The sequence below is a fragment of the Harmonia axyridis genome, chromosome 2 (genome assembly GCF_914767665.1).
Source record: "Harmonia axyridis chromosome 2, icHarAxyr1.1, whole genome shotgun sequence".
Lineage (NCBI taxonomy): Eukaryota > Metazoa > Arthropoda > Insecta > Coleoptera > Coccinellidae > Harmonia > Harmonia axyridis.
Genome location: NC_059502.1, coordinates 22,397,483 through 22,411,158, shown reverse-complemented (window position 1 = coordinate 22,411,158; position 13,676 = coordinate 22,397,483).

Below are 13,676 nucleotides of genomic sequence, written 5' to 3'. Positions count from 1 at the left end.
GTTAACGTTAGGAAAAATAAGATGAAAAAAAAGACAAATGATTCAAATACATATATTACAATTTATAACTCATTCATTTCCCTCAAAAATGTTACAGGGTGTGTCGAACAGAGATGTAAAATTTTACAGAAATTATGATGACATATGAACACAACATAATTCAAAATAAAATATGTATATATAAAACGATACAGCATGAATCCAAACAAACAAAATACAAGTGAAGATGAAACAAAACATAAATACATGTACAAAAAAAAAGAAGAAATCACGTAAAAAGGCAGGATTCACTGAAAGTCATAGGCCATGAATTCATCAATGGAATAGAACACTTTTTCAGTAGTCTTCATACAAATGTATAGAGAGAATTTAATTTGAGAGTGATATTTTTTCCTTTAAATGTCCTCGTTGGTTTGTTCTTCATTTTCTCCTTCATTCTCTTCTTCATTTTCCTCTCCACTTTCATCACTTTCTCCATCTTCTTCATCGCTATCCATCTTGTCGAAACGATGTATATTAACATTCTGCCAATTTGTATCGAAGATAGTGAAGGTACCTTCGAAAATTAACGTTGTCCTACACATCGGACAACATTTGGAAGAACTGGAGCACCACCTGTCGATGCATTCTTTGTGAAAACAATGCCTGCAATCGGTTAGGTACAGTTCTCCAGTCAACCTACTCAGACAAACGCTGCAGTCTTCCTCAAAAGTTATACCCCTAGAAAAAAAAGTTAATATTAATTCGCTGTTTGATAGGTACAATATGGTTATCGTTCATTTCATACACATATATTGAACAAAAATTTCTTTATAAAAATGCAACATTCAGAAACTGAAGATTACATTCGATTATATTGTTTCAAAAATAATTAAAGAAAAAAATGATGTAAAAGCATTACCTTTCTGTACAGTCGTTGTACAATTTTTCGAAACTGAACTCATATAAATGATCCAAAGACATCTTTTTAGCTTTAAAATTATCTGTTCTGTACTTCGGCACTGTTAAACTGATACTAAGCTAGTAAGCGTACCAACACACTTAAGTACTCAAATAAGTCAGGCGCGGATCCAGGACCCACTTTTGGGGGGGGGGGGGGGAACTTCTAGATTCTTCCGCCATTTTGGGATGGCATTTTTTTTTGCCGTTCATTAATATGGGTTTTCACAAAATGCATTGAAGGTGGAATGAATAGAATGAAAAATGTCCCCATTCATTTACTTGTATTTTCACATTATATGAAGTAACAAAGTGTATTAATTTTTTGATATTTTCCATGTCACTTGTGTTCAGTAGGTTATGTCAGTTAATCATGGAAAGATACAAGCTTTCACTTCAAAATGGACCACTTTTTTCTTCAAAATGACACTAGGTTCATTCAGCATGAAAGAAACCGAATGGATTGAATAAAACTCCAAATCAGCTTTTATACAGGGTGTTCCTAAATTGAAGGATGTGCACCCAAACTCTTTGTTTTCCATATACAGGGTGTTGAAGTTTGATTTTTTCAAGTTTTTTCTCATAGCACCTGTCCTTTACAAGATATTGACCTTGAATTTGGCATGGATATTCTAATTTAAAGTTTTCATTATGTAATAAGAGTAAAAATTTCAAACTATTCTCTAGTACCTAATACTCAGAAAAATCCAAATTATAACGAAGATCTAGTTAGTAAGGTATGATATAGCTATGAATAAATTTATTATAAGTGGCACTCGCCTTTCAGGCTCGTACCACAAACTTCCACACTCGCGAGAAATGTTTGACTTTCCCCACTTGTTGCACAATATACTAATCTATCATAAAGGAGAATAATAAGATTCAGATGACAAGATTCAGTTGAAAACGACATATTTAGTAGTTTGCTCCCATTTTTATCGAGTATTTTCGTTAAGCAGAAATTCAAATTTGAAATTCTACATATCGATATTTATTTTAGAGCATCAAATTCGATATTTTTTAAATATTTCGCATTATGAATTCGACCACACGAAACATATTATGATCTAGTGGCATTAGTCAAAAATTCTGATTTATTGTGACCAGAACCTGTTGAAAACACCTTCTGATATTTGAAAGCAGCCGTTGAATAATATTAATATTTTATTGTTTTTATTTATTTCTGGGGCTCTCAGCAATATTGAGTCATAACTTTTATTTTCGATGTCCAGAAATTTGAAACAGCTACATAGGTATCGAAAATATTCGATATTTATTTTAGAATGTCAAATTCGATATTTTTTAATTTTTCGCATTATGATTTCGATCACAAGAAACCTATTATGCTCTAGTTCCATTAGTTGAAAATCCTGATTTATCGTGACAATATTAGGTTAAATACGACATATTCAGTAGTTTGCTCCTATTTTTATGGAATACTTTCGTTATTAATTATAATATATATTATAATTTCAGTTTTGAAATTCTACATATCGATATTTATTTTGAAGTATCAAACTACTCAAACTGATTTCGTTCTTTAGTTGAACGTTTCAAAATTCAACCTAAACAATGGGAAAAGAGAATATGATTTTTATTTTCGTTCAATTATATCTGATTTATTTTATCACCCTGGTAAAAATGAATATTTTAAAAAAGGGTAAAACTTTCGTTTCTTATCTGTTGACAGATACATTCCAAGAATTATTTATCTGATAATACATAAGATAGTTAAAATTTTCAGAATGGTCATCAACCTCATTAGGTAAGTCATTATAAATATGACAAATAAATATTTTAAATGTACCTACACAAAATAAGAGTACCTAAGTCAAACTTTTGTTGGTTATCTGATGACGTGACGTGCATTAAACCATTATTTAACTTTCTAGTAGATAACATAGGTATCCATAAGAATTTGTGAATAAACTAAATTAAGTCCTGATACCAGCAACTAAATTCTTATTGTTCAGAGGTCAGTGATAAATAAATACCACGAAAAAAAAATTATAAAACAAATAAACATTTTAAAAAAACTTTAAGAAAAGCGTCTAACTTTTCATGTTTATCTGATCACGTTATGGTCATTAAAGCATTATTTAATTATTTACTGATAGATAGTTGAATAATTCTCATACTTTTTTCCTAAAGTTATTCAACTATCTGTTTGTAATTAAAAAATGGATTAATGATTTTTTATGCATGATGTTATCAGATAAGTGACTATTGTTTGATGACTTCTTAAAAATTTTTTAAAATGTTTATTTGTCAAGCTATCATGGCTTATGAAATGGCATTTAATAATAACTTACTAATAGATGGTTGTAATTCGCTGTTTGAAAGGTACAATATGGTTATTTTCATTTCAAACACATACAGGGTGTGGCGTAATTAATGGATAATCCTGTACTGGCGAATAGGCGAGGTGTTGGCCGACCAGAAAATTTTGTTCAGTAAAAATATCATAGTTTTCGAGATATCGGACAATTTCATTTTTTTGTAAAAAGTGCAAACATCAGGATTATCATACTTTTCTTCTCTTAATTAAGCAAGATGGTAGGAATTTGGTAGTTTATCTCATAGTACAGCTATTTGAGAGTAAAATGAAAAACAATGCCCAAAGAAATAACAAGATTTGTGATCACAGCAATGAATTTAGTGAGTGAAGGTGCACTTTTCAGAAAAAAATTAAATTGTTCGATATCTCGAACACTATGATATTTTTACTGAACATAACTTTACATTTTCTGGTCAGCCATGACCTCCCCTATTCGCCAGTACAGTATTATCCATTAATTACGCCACACCCTGTATATGTATATCTAAATACATATTATACTTATAGACATTCGAATGAAATTTTTTCCTTTTCAAATTACTCGATTGATACTAGATAAATTTTTCCGATGAAAAGCTACATTGAGTTTTATTATTTACTTCTTGTCACAAATTTCATAGTTTTTAAATTTCTCCTCAATGAAAAAGGTCACAGACATAGACAAGATAATTGCCTTGAGTCTGAATGAAAAAAACCAACAATAAAACAATCATTTATCTTTTCAGAGGCAATTACGAATTTCTTGTATAAACGACCTCAAACTGTCTTTGGATTATTGTTGGATTTCGTGTTTAAACACCAAATCTTGCGAGCTTCAGGTAATTATCAAAAACTGACTGCACATATTTCAACCATCTCCAATCAAATAGACCGATAGTAGGAGAAGCTTACACGCGAATCAGCTCAAAAAAAACAGTAGGAGTGGCCTTTATCTGTGACTTCAAGGCTGTGAAAATTTTTCATTTACTTCTCGGAAAACAATTTTTTCATTTTGTTATATTTTATCCTAATTCTAAACAATACTGTGGATTGGCTTGATTTCTACTTGTTCGAAATTCATTTTAAATCGAAAATTGAATGACAGTCATTATATTTCATCTTTTTTTTATTCTTCAAATTACATTTTTTTTCCTACATAGTCGTTTCTTTAGATTTTACGTTAAAATAATAAACGTTACTAAAAATTAATAATACATAATATACATAATAAGCGACACTTTTTAATCTACAAATGATTTTTTTCACTTCCTGTCTCGCCGGAAGTGATACCAACTCTCGATTTTCAAATGAAACACCCTGTATATTATAACATTTTTGAAATCTGCATAATTTTTTGAATCCAATGATACCACATAAGTGACATTTCAAACGTCAAAATTTTTTTATAATTCAATTTTTAGTTTTCCATTTGAGTGTGCCACGATGATTCCGATTTATTCCAATTGACCCGTCTAATACTAGAAAAATCGAAATCCCGTCAAAAACACTAAATAGCGTTTTTTATGAGCAAATAAAGTTCATCGTAATCGTTTTTGGGATAACACTCAATTTTTTCAAATGAACCCATATTGTTACCGTGGTACCATTTATTAGTACTATGGTTAAGTTACCCCTTTTTTGAGGGTTTTATGAATATAATAGAGGAATATAGCTTTATGAATTTCGCTGCAATTATTATCAATAACGTTCATTCAAGGAAACCAGGAAAATAAATGATATGACAGTTTCACTGCATTGGCGTACGCCCAGATTTTCAATTTGGAGCTGACATATTTAAACGAGAATAACTTTATGATGCAGACAAAAATCGACTAATATTTCGATAGCGTTATGTTTACAAATACTTAAGCTTATTGTATGGCATCTACGATCTATTTATTTCGACTACCCCTTACAGCTATAGCCATCTATTGCAAAACGGCGGAAGCAAAGTTGTACACCTAATATTTAGGCCGAAAATCTGACTTTAACATACTTTTGTAGATCAATAAAATACCGAATATCGTTTTATCTCTTACAATCAAATTGGCTCTTATTCTTGGATCATTAGGAATGAGCATATCAGAAATTTCCATTACATATAAAAAAAATATATGTCTATCATTGCCAATCCAATATCGATAGCTGTTTATTATTAATGGGAAACTGTTTGATTACTCGGATTAATAGTCGATTTTGTTACAACTCGTCTGTAGTAAGTGCCTCTTGTAGGCTTAGCAAGCAACATCGAACGATCTTTCGACTATCACTTACCACCTACCTCTATAGTTATCTATTGCAAAACGGCGGAAGCAAAGTTGTACACCTAATAAGTGTATTTTTTCAATTATTTTATTTATAATAAATCACATTCATAAGACAAACGAGAGCTATTTCTGATTGAAATGACACTTAGTTAACGTTAGGAAAAATAAGATGAAAAAAAAGACAAATGATTCGAATACATATATTACAATTTATAACTCATTCATTTCCCTCAAAAATGTTACAGGGTGTGTCGAACAGAGATGTAAAATTTTACAGAAATCATGATGACATATGAACACAACATAATTCAAAATAAAATATGTATATATAAAACGATACAGCATGAATCCAAACAAACAAAATACAAGTGAAGATGAAACAAAACATAAATACATGTACAAAAAAAAAGAAGAAATCACGTAAAAAGGCAGGATTCACTGAAAGTCATAGGCCATGAATTCATCAATGGAATAGAACACTTTTCCAGTAGTCTTCATACAAATGTATAGAGAGAATTTAATTTGAGAGTGATATTTTTTCCATTAAATGTCCTCGTTGGTTTGTTCTTCATTTTCTCCTTCATTCTCTTCTTCATTTTCCTCTCCACTTTCATCACTTTCTCCATCTTCTTCATCGCTATCCATCTTGTCGAAACGATGTATATTAACATTCTGCCAATTTGTATCGAAGATAGTGAAGGTACCTTCGAAAATTAACGTTGTCCTACACATCGGACAACATTTGGAAGAACTGGAGCACCACCTGTCGATGCATTCTTTGTGAAAACAATGCCTGCAATCGGTTAGGTACAGTTCTCCAGTCAACCTACTCAGACAAACGCTGCAGTCTTCCTCAAAAGTTATACCCCTAGAAAAAAAAGTTAATATTAATTCGCTGTTTGATAGGTACAATATGGTTATCGTTCATTTCATACACATATATTGAACAAAAATTTCTTTATAAAAATGCAACATTCAGAAACTGAAGATTACATTCGATTATATTGTTTCAAAAATAATTAAAGAAAAAAATGATGTAAAAGCATTACCTTTCTGTACAGTCGTTGTACAATTTTTCGAAACTGAACTCATATAAATGATCCAAAGACATCTTTTTAGCTTTGAAATTATCTGTTCTGTACTTCGGCACTGTTAAACTGATACTAAGCTAGTAAGCGTACCAACACACTTAAGTACTCAAATAAGTCAGGCGCGGATCCAGGACCCACTTTTGGGGGGGGGAACTTCTAGATTCTTCCGCCATTTTGGGACGGCATTTTTTTTTGCCGTTCATTAATATGGGTTTTCACAAAATGCATTGAAGGTGGAATGAATAGAATAAAAAATGTCCCCATTCATTTACTTGTATTTTCACATTATATGAAGTAACAAAGTGTATTAATTTTTTGATATTTTCCATGTCACTTGTGTTCAGTAGGTTATGTCAGTTAATCATGGAAAGATACAAGCTTTCACTTCAAAATGGACCACTTTTTTCTTCAAAATGACACTAGGTTCATTCAGCATGAAAGAAACCGAATGGATTGAATAAAACTCCAAATCAGCTTTTATACAGGGTGTTCCTAAATTGAAGGATGTGCACCCAAACTCTTTGTTTTCCATATACAGAGTGTTGAAGTTTGATTTTTTCAAGTTTTTTCTCATAGCACCTGTCCTTTACAAGATATTGACCTTGAATTTGGCATGGATATTCTAATTTAAAGTTTTCATTATGTAATAAGAGTAAAAATTTCAAACTATTCTCTAGTACCTAATACTCAGAAAAATCCAAATTATAACGAAGATCTAGTTAGTAAGGTATGATATAGCTATGAATAAATTTATTATAAGTGGCACTCGCCTTTCAGGCTCGTACCACAAACTTCCACACTCGCGAGAAATGTTTGACTTTCCCCACTTGTTGCACAATATACTAATCTATCATAAAGGAGAATAATAAGATTCAGATGACAAGATTCAGTTGAAAACGACATATTTAGTAGTTTACTCCCATTTTTATCGAGTATTTTCGTTAAGCAGAATTTCAAATTTGAAATTCTACATATCGATATTTATTTTAGAGCATCAAATTCGATATTTTTTAAATATTTCGCATTATGAATTCGACCACACGAAACATATTATGATCTAGTTGCATTAGTCAAAAATTCTGATTTATCGTGACCAGAACCTGTTGAAAACACCTTCTGATATTTGAAAGCAGCCGTTGAATAATATTAATATTTTATTGTTTTTATTTATTTCTGGGGCTCTCAGCAATATTGAGTCATAACTTTTATTTTCGATGTCCAGAAATTTGAAACAGCTACATAGGTATCGAAAATATTCGATATTTATTTTAGAATGTCAAATTCGATATTTTTCAATTTTTCGCATTATGATTTCGATCACAAGAAACCTATTATGCTCTAGTTCCATTAGTTGAAAATCCTGATTTATCGTGACAATATTAGGTTAAATACGACATATTCAGTAGTTTGCTCCTATTTTTATGGAATACTTTCGTTATTAATTATAATATATATTATAATTTCAGTTTTGAAATTCTACATATCGATATTTATTTTGAAGTATCAAACTACTCAAACTGATTTCGTTCTTTAGTTGAACGTTTCAAAATTCAACCTAAACAATGGGAAAAGAGAATATGATTTTTATTTTCGTTCAATTATATCTGATTTATTTTATCACCCTGGTAAAAATGAATATTTTAAAAAAGGGTAAAACTTTCATTTCTTATCTGTTGACAGATACATTCCAAGAATTATTTATCTGATAATACATAAGATAGTTAAAATTTTCAGAATGGTCATCAACCTCATTAGGTAAGTCATTATAAATATGACAAATAAATATTTTAAATGTACCTACACAAAATAAGAGTACCTAAGTCAAACTTTTGTTGGTTATCTGATGACGTGACGTTCATTAAACCATTATTTAACTTTCTAGTAGATAACATAGGTATCCATAAGAATTTGTGAATAAACTAAATTAAGTCCTGATACCAGCAACTAAATTCTTATTGTTCAGAGGTCAGTGATAAATAAATACCACGAAAAAAAAATTATAAAACAAATAAACATTTTAAAAAAACTTTAAGAAAAGCGTCTAACTTTTCATGTTTATCTGATCACGTTATGGTCATTAAAGCATTATTTAATTATTTACTGATAGATAGTTGAATAATTCTCATACTTTTTTCTTAAAGTTATTCAACTATCTGTTTGTAATTAAAAAATGGATTAATGATTTTTTATGCATGATGTTATCAGATAAGTGACTATTGTTTGATGACTTCTTAAAAATTTTTTAAAATGTTTATTTGTCAAGCTATCATGGCTTATGAAATGGCAATTAATAATAACTTACTAATAGATGGTTGTAATTCGCTGTTTGAAAGGTACAATATGGTTATTTTCATTTCAAACACATACAGGGTGTGGCGTAATTAATGGATAATCCTGTACTGGCGAATAGGGGAGATGTTTGCCGACCAGAAAATTTTGTTCAGTAAAAATATCATAGTTTTCGAGATATCGGATAATTTCATTTTTTTCTAAAAAGTGCAAACATCAGGATTATCATACTTTTCTTCTCTTAATTAAGCAAGATGGTAGGAATTTGGTAGTTTATCTCATAGTACAGCTATTTGAGAGTAAAATGAAAAACAATGCCCAAAGAAATAACAAGATTTGTGATCACAGCAATGAATTTAGTGAGTGAAGGTGCACTTTTCAGAAAAAAATTAAATTGTTCGATATCTCGAACACTATGATATTTTTACTGAACATAACTTTACATTTTCTGGTCGGCCATGACCTCCCCTATTCGCCAGTACAGTATTATCCATTAATTACGCCACACCCTGTATATGTATATCTAAATACATATTATACTTATAGACATTCGAATAAAATTTTTTCCTTTTCAAATTACTCGATTGATACTAGATAAATTTTTCCGATGAAAAGCTACATTGAGTTTTATTATTTACTTCTTGTCACAAATTTCATAGTTTTTAAATTTCTCCTCAATGAAAAAGGTCACAGACATAGACAAGATAATTGCCTTGAGTCTGAATGAAAAAAACCAACAATAAAACAATCATTTATCTTTTCAGAGGCAATTACGAATTTCTTGTATAAACGACCTCAAACTGTCTTTGGATTATTGTTGGATTTCGTGTTTAAACACCAAATCTTGCGAGCTTCAGGTAATTATCAAAAACTGACTGCACATATTTCAACCATCTCCAATCAAATAGACCGATAGTAGGAGAAGCTTACACGCGAATCAGCTCAAAAAAAACAGTAGGAGTGGCCTTTATCTGTGACTTCAAGGCTGTGAAAATTTTTTATTTACTTCTCGGAAAACAATTTTTTCATTTTGTTATATTTTATCCTAATTCTAAACAATACTGTGGATTGGCTTGATTTCTACTTGTTCGAAATTCATTTTAAATCGAAAATTGAATGACAGTCATTATATTTCATCTTTTTTTTATTCTTCAAATTACATTTTTTTTCCTACATAGTCGTTTCTTTAGATTTTACGTTAAAATAATAAACGTTACTAAAAATTAATAATACATAATATACATAATAAGCGACACTTTTTAATCTACAAATGATTTTTTTTCACTTCCTGTCTCGCCGGAAGTGATACCAACTCTCGATTTTCAAATGAAACACCCTATATATTATAACATTTTTGAAATCTGCATAATTTTTTGAATCCAATGATACCACATAAGTGACATTTCAAACGTCAAAATTTTTTTATAATTCAATTTTTAGTTTTCCATTTGAGTGTGCCACGATGATTCCGATTTATTCCAATTGACCCGTCTAATACTAGAAAAATCGAAATCCCGTCAAAAACACTAAATAGCGTTTTTTATGAGCAAATAAAGTTCATCGTAATCGTTTTTGGGGTAACACTCAATTTTTTCAAATGAACCCATATTGTTACCGTGGTACCATTTATTAGTACTATGGTTAAGTTACCCCTTTTTTGAGGGTTTTATGAATATAATAGAGGAATATAGCTTTATGAATTTCGCTGCAATTATTATCAATAACGTTCATTCAAGGAAACCAGGAAAATAAATGATATGACAGTTTCACTGCATTGGCGTACGCCCAGATTTTCAATTTGGAGCTGACATATTTAAACGAGAATAACTTTATGATGCAGACAAAAATCGACTAATATTTCGATAGCGTTATGTTTACAAATACTTAAGCTTATTGTATGGCATCTACGATCTATTTATTTCGACTACCCCTTACAGCTACAGCCATCTATTGCAAAACGGCGGAAGCAAAGTTGTACACCTAATATTTAGGCCGAAAATCTGACTTTAACATACTTTTGTAGATCAATAAAATACCAAATATCGTTTTATCTCTTACAATCAAATTGGCTCTTATTCTTGGATCATTAGGAATGAGCATATCAGAAATTTCCATTACATATAAAAAAAATATATGTCTATCATTGCCAATCCAATATCGATAGCTGTTTATTATTAATGGGAAACTGTTTGATTACTCGGATTATTAGTCGATTTTGTTACAACTCGTCTGTAGTAAGTGCCTCTTGTAGGCTTAGCAAGCAACATCGAACGATCTTTCGACTATCACTTACCACCTACCTCTATAGTTATCTATTGCAAAACGGCGGAAGCAAAGTTGTACACCTAATAAGTGTATTTTTTCAATTATTTTATTTATAATAAATCACATTCATAAGACAAACGAGAGCTATTTCTGATTGAAATGACACTTAGTTAACGTTAGGAAAAATAAGATGAAAAAAAAGACAAATGATTCAAATACATATATTACAATTTATAACTCATTCATTTCCCTCAAAAATGTTACAGGGTGTGTCGAACAGAGATGTAAAATTTTACAGAAATCATGATGACATATGAACACAACATAATTCAAAATAAAATATGTATATATAAAACGATACAGCATGAATCCAAACAAACAAAATACAAGTGAAGATGAAACAAAACATAAATACATGTACAAAAAAAAAGAAGAAATCACGTAAAAAGGCAGGATTCACTGAAAGTCATAGGCCATGAATTCATCAATGGAATAGAACACTTGTTCAGTAGTCTTCATACAAATGTATAGAGAGAATTTAATTTGAGAGTGATATTTTTTCCGTTAAATGTCCTCGTTGGTTTGTTCTTCATTTTCTCCTTCATTCTCTTCTTCATTTTCCTCTCCACTTTCATCACTTTCTCCATCTTCTTCATCGCTATCCATCTTGTCGAAACGATGTATATTAACATTCTGCCAATTTGTATCGAAGATAGTGAAGGTACCTTCGAAAATTAACGTTGTCCTACACATCGGACAACATTTGGAAGAACTGGAGCACCACCTGTCGATGCATTCTTTGTGAAAACAATGCCTGCAATCGGTTAGGTACAGTTCTCCAGTCAACCTACTCAGACAAACGCTGCAGTCTTCCTCAAAAGTTATACCCCTAGAAAAAAAAGTTAATATTAATTCGCTGTTTGATAGGTACAATATGGTTATCGTTCATTTCATACACATATATTGAACAAAAATTTCTTTATAAAAATGCAACATTCAGAAACTGAAGATTACATTCGATTATATTGTTTCAAAAATAATTAAAGAAAAAAATGATGTAAAAGCATTACCTTTCTGTACAGTCGTTGTACAATTTTTCGAAACTGAACTCATATAAATGATCCAAAGACATCTTTTTAGCTTTAAAATTATCTGTTCTGTACTTCGGCACTGTTAAACTGATACTAAGCTAGTAAGCGTACCAACACACTTGAGTACTCAAATAAGTCAGGCGCGGATCCAGGACCCACTTTTGGGGGGGGGAACTTCTAGATTCTTCCGCCATTTTGGGACGGCATTTTTTTTTGCCGTTCATTAATATGGGTTTTCACAAAATGCATTGAAGGTGGAATGAATAGAATAAAAAATGTCCCCATTCATTTACTTGTATTTTCACATTATATGAAGTAACAAAGTGTATTAATTTTTTGATATTTTCCATGTCACTTGTGTTCAGTAGGTTATGTCAGTTAATCATGGAAAGATACAAGCTTTCACTTCAAAATGGACCACTTTTTTCTTCAAAATGACACTAGGTTCATTCAGCATGAAAGAAACCGAATGGATTGAATAAAACTCCAAATCAGCTTTTATACAGGGTGTTCCTAAATTGAAGGATGTGCACCCAAACTCTTTGTTTTCCATATACAGGGTGTTGAAGTTTGATTTTTTCAAGTTTTTTCTCATAGCACCTGTCCTTTACAAGATATTGACCTTGAATTTGGCATGGATATTCTAATTTAAAGTTTTCATTATGTAATAAGAGTAAAAATTTCAAACTATTCTCTAGTACCTAATACTCAGAAAAATCCAAATTATAACGAATATCTAGTTAGTAAGGTATGATATAGCTATGAATAAATTTATTATAAGTGGCACTCGCCTTTCAGGCTCGTACCACAAACTTCCACACTCGCGAGAAATGTTTGACTTTCCCCACTTGTTGCACAATATACTAATCTATCATAAAGGAGAATAATAAGATTCAGATGACAAGATTCAGTTGAAAACGACATATTTAGTAGTTTGCTCCCATTTTTATCGAGTATTTTCGTTAAGCAGAATTTCAAATTTGAAATTCTACATATCGATATTTATTTTAGAGCATCAAATTCGATATTTTTTAAATATTTCGCATTATGAATTCGACCACACGAAACATATTATGATCTAGTGGCATTAGTCAAAAATTCTGATTTATCGTGACCAGAACCTATTGAAAACACCTTCTGATATTTGAAAGCAGTCGTTGAATAATATTAATATTTTATTGTTTTTATTTATTTCTGGGGCTCTCAGCAATATTGAGTCATAACTTTTATTTTCGATGTCCAGAAATTTGAAACAGCTACATAGGTATCGAAAATATTCGATATTTATTTTAGAATGTCAAATTCGATATTTTTTAATTTTTCGCATTATGATTTCGATCACAAGAAACCTATTATGCTCTAGTTCCATTAGTTGAAAATCCTGATTTATCGTGACAATATTAGGTTAAATACGACA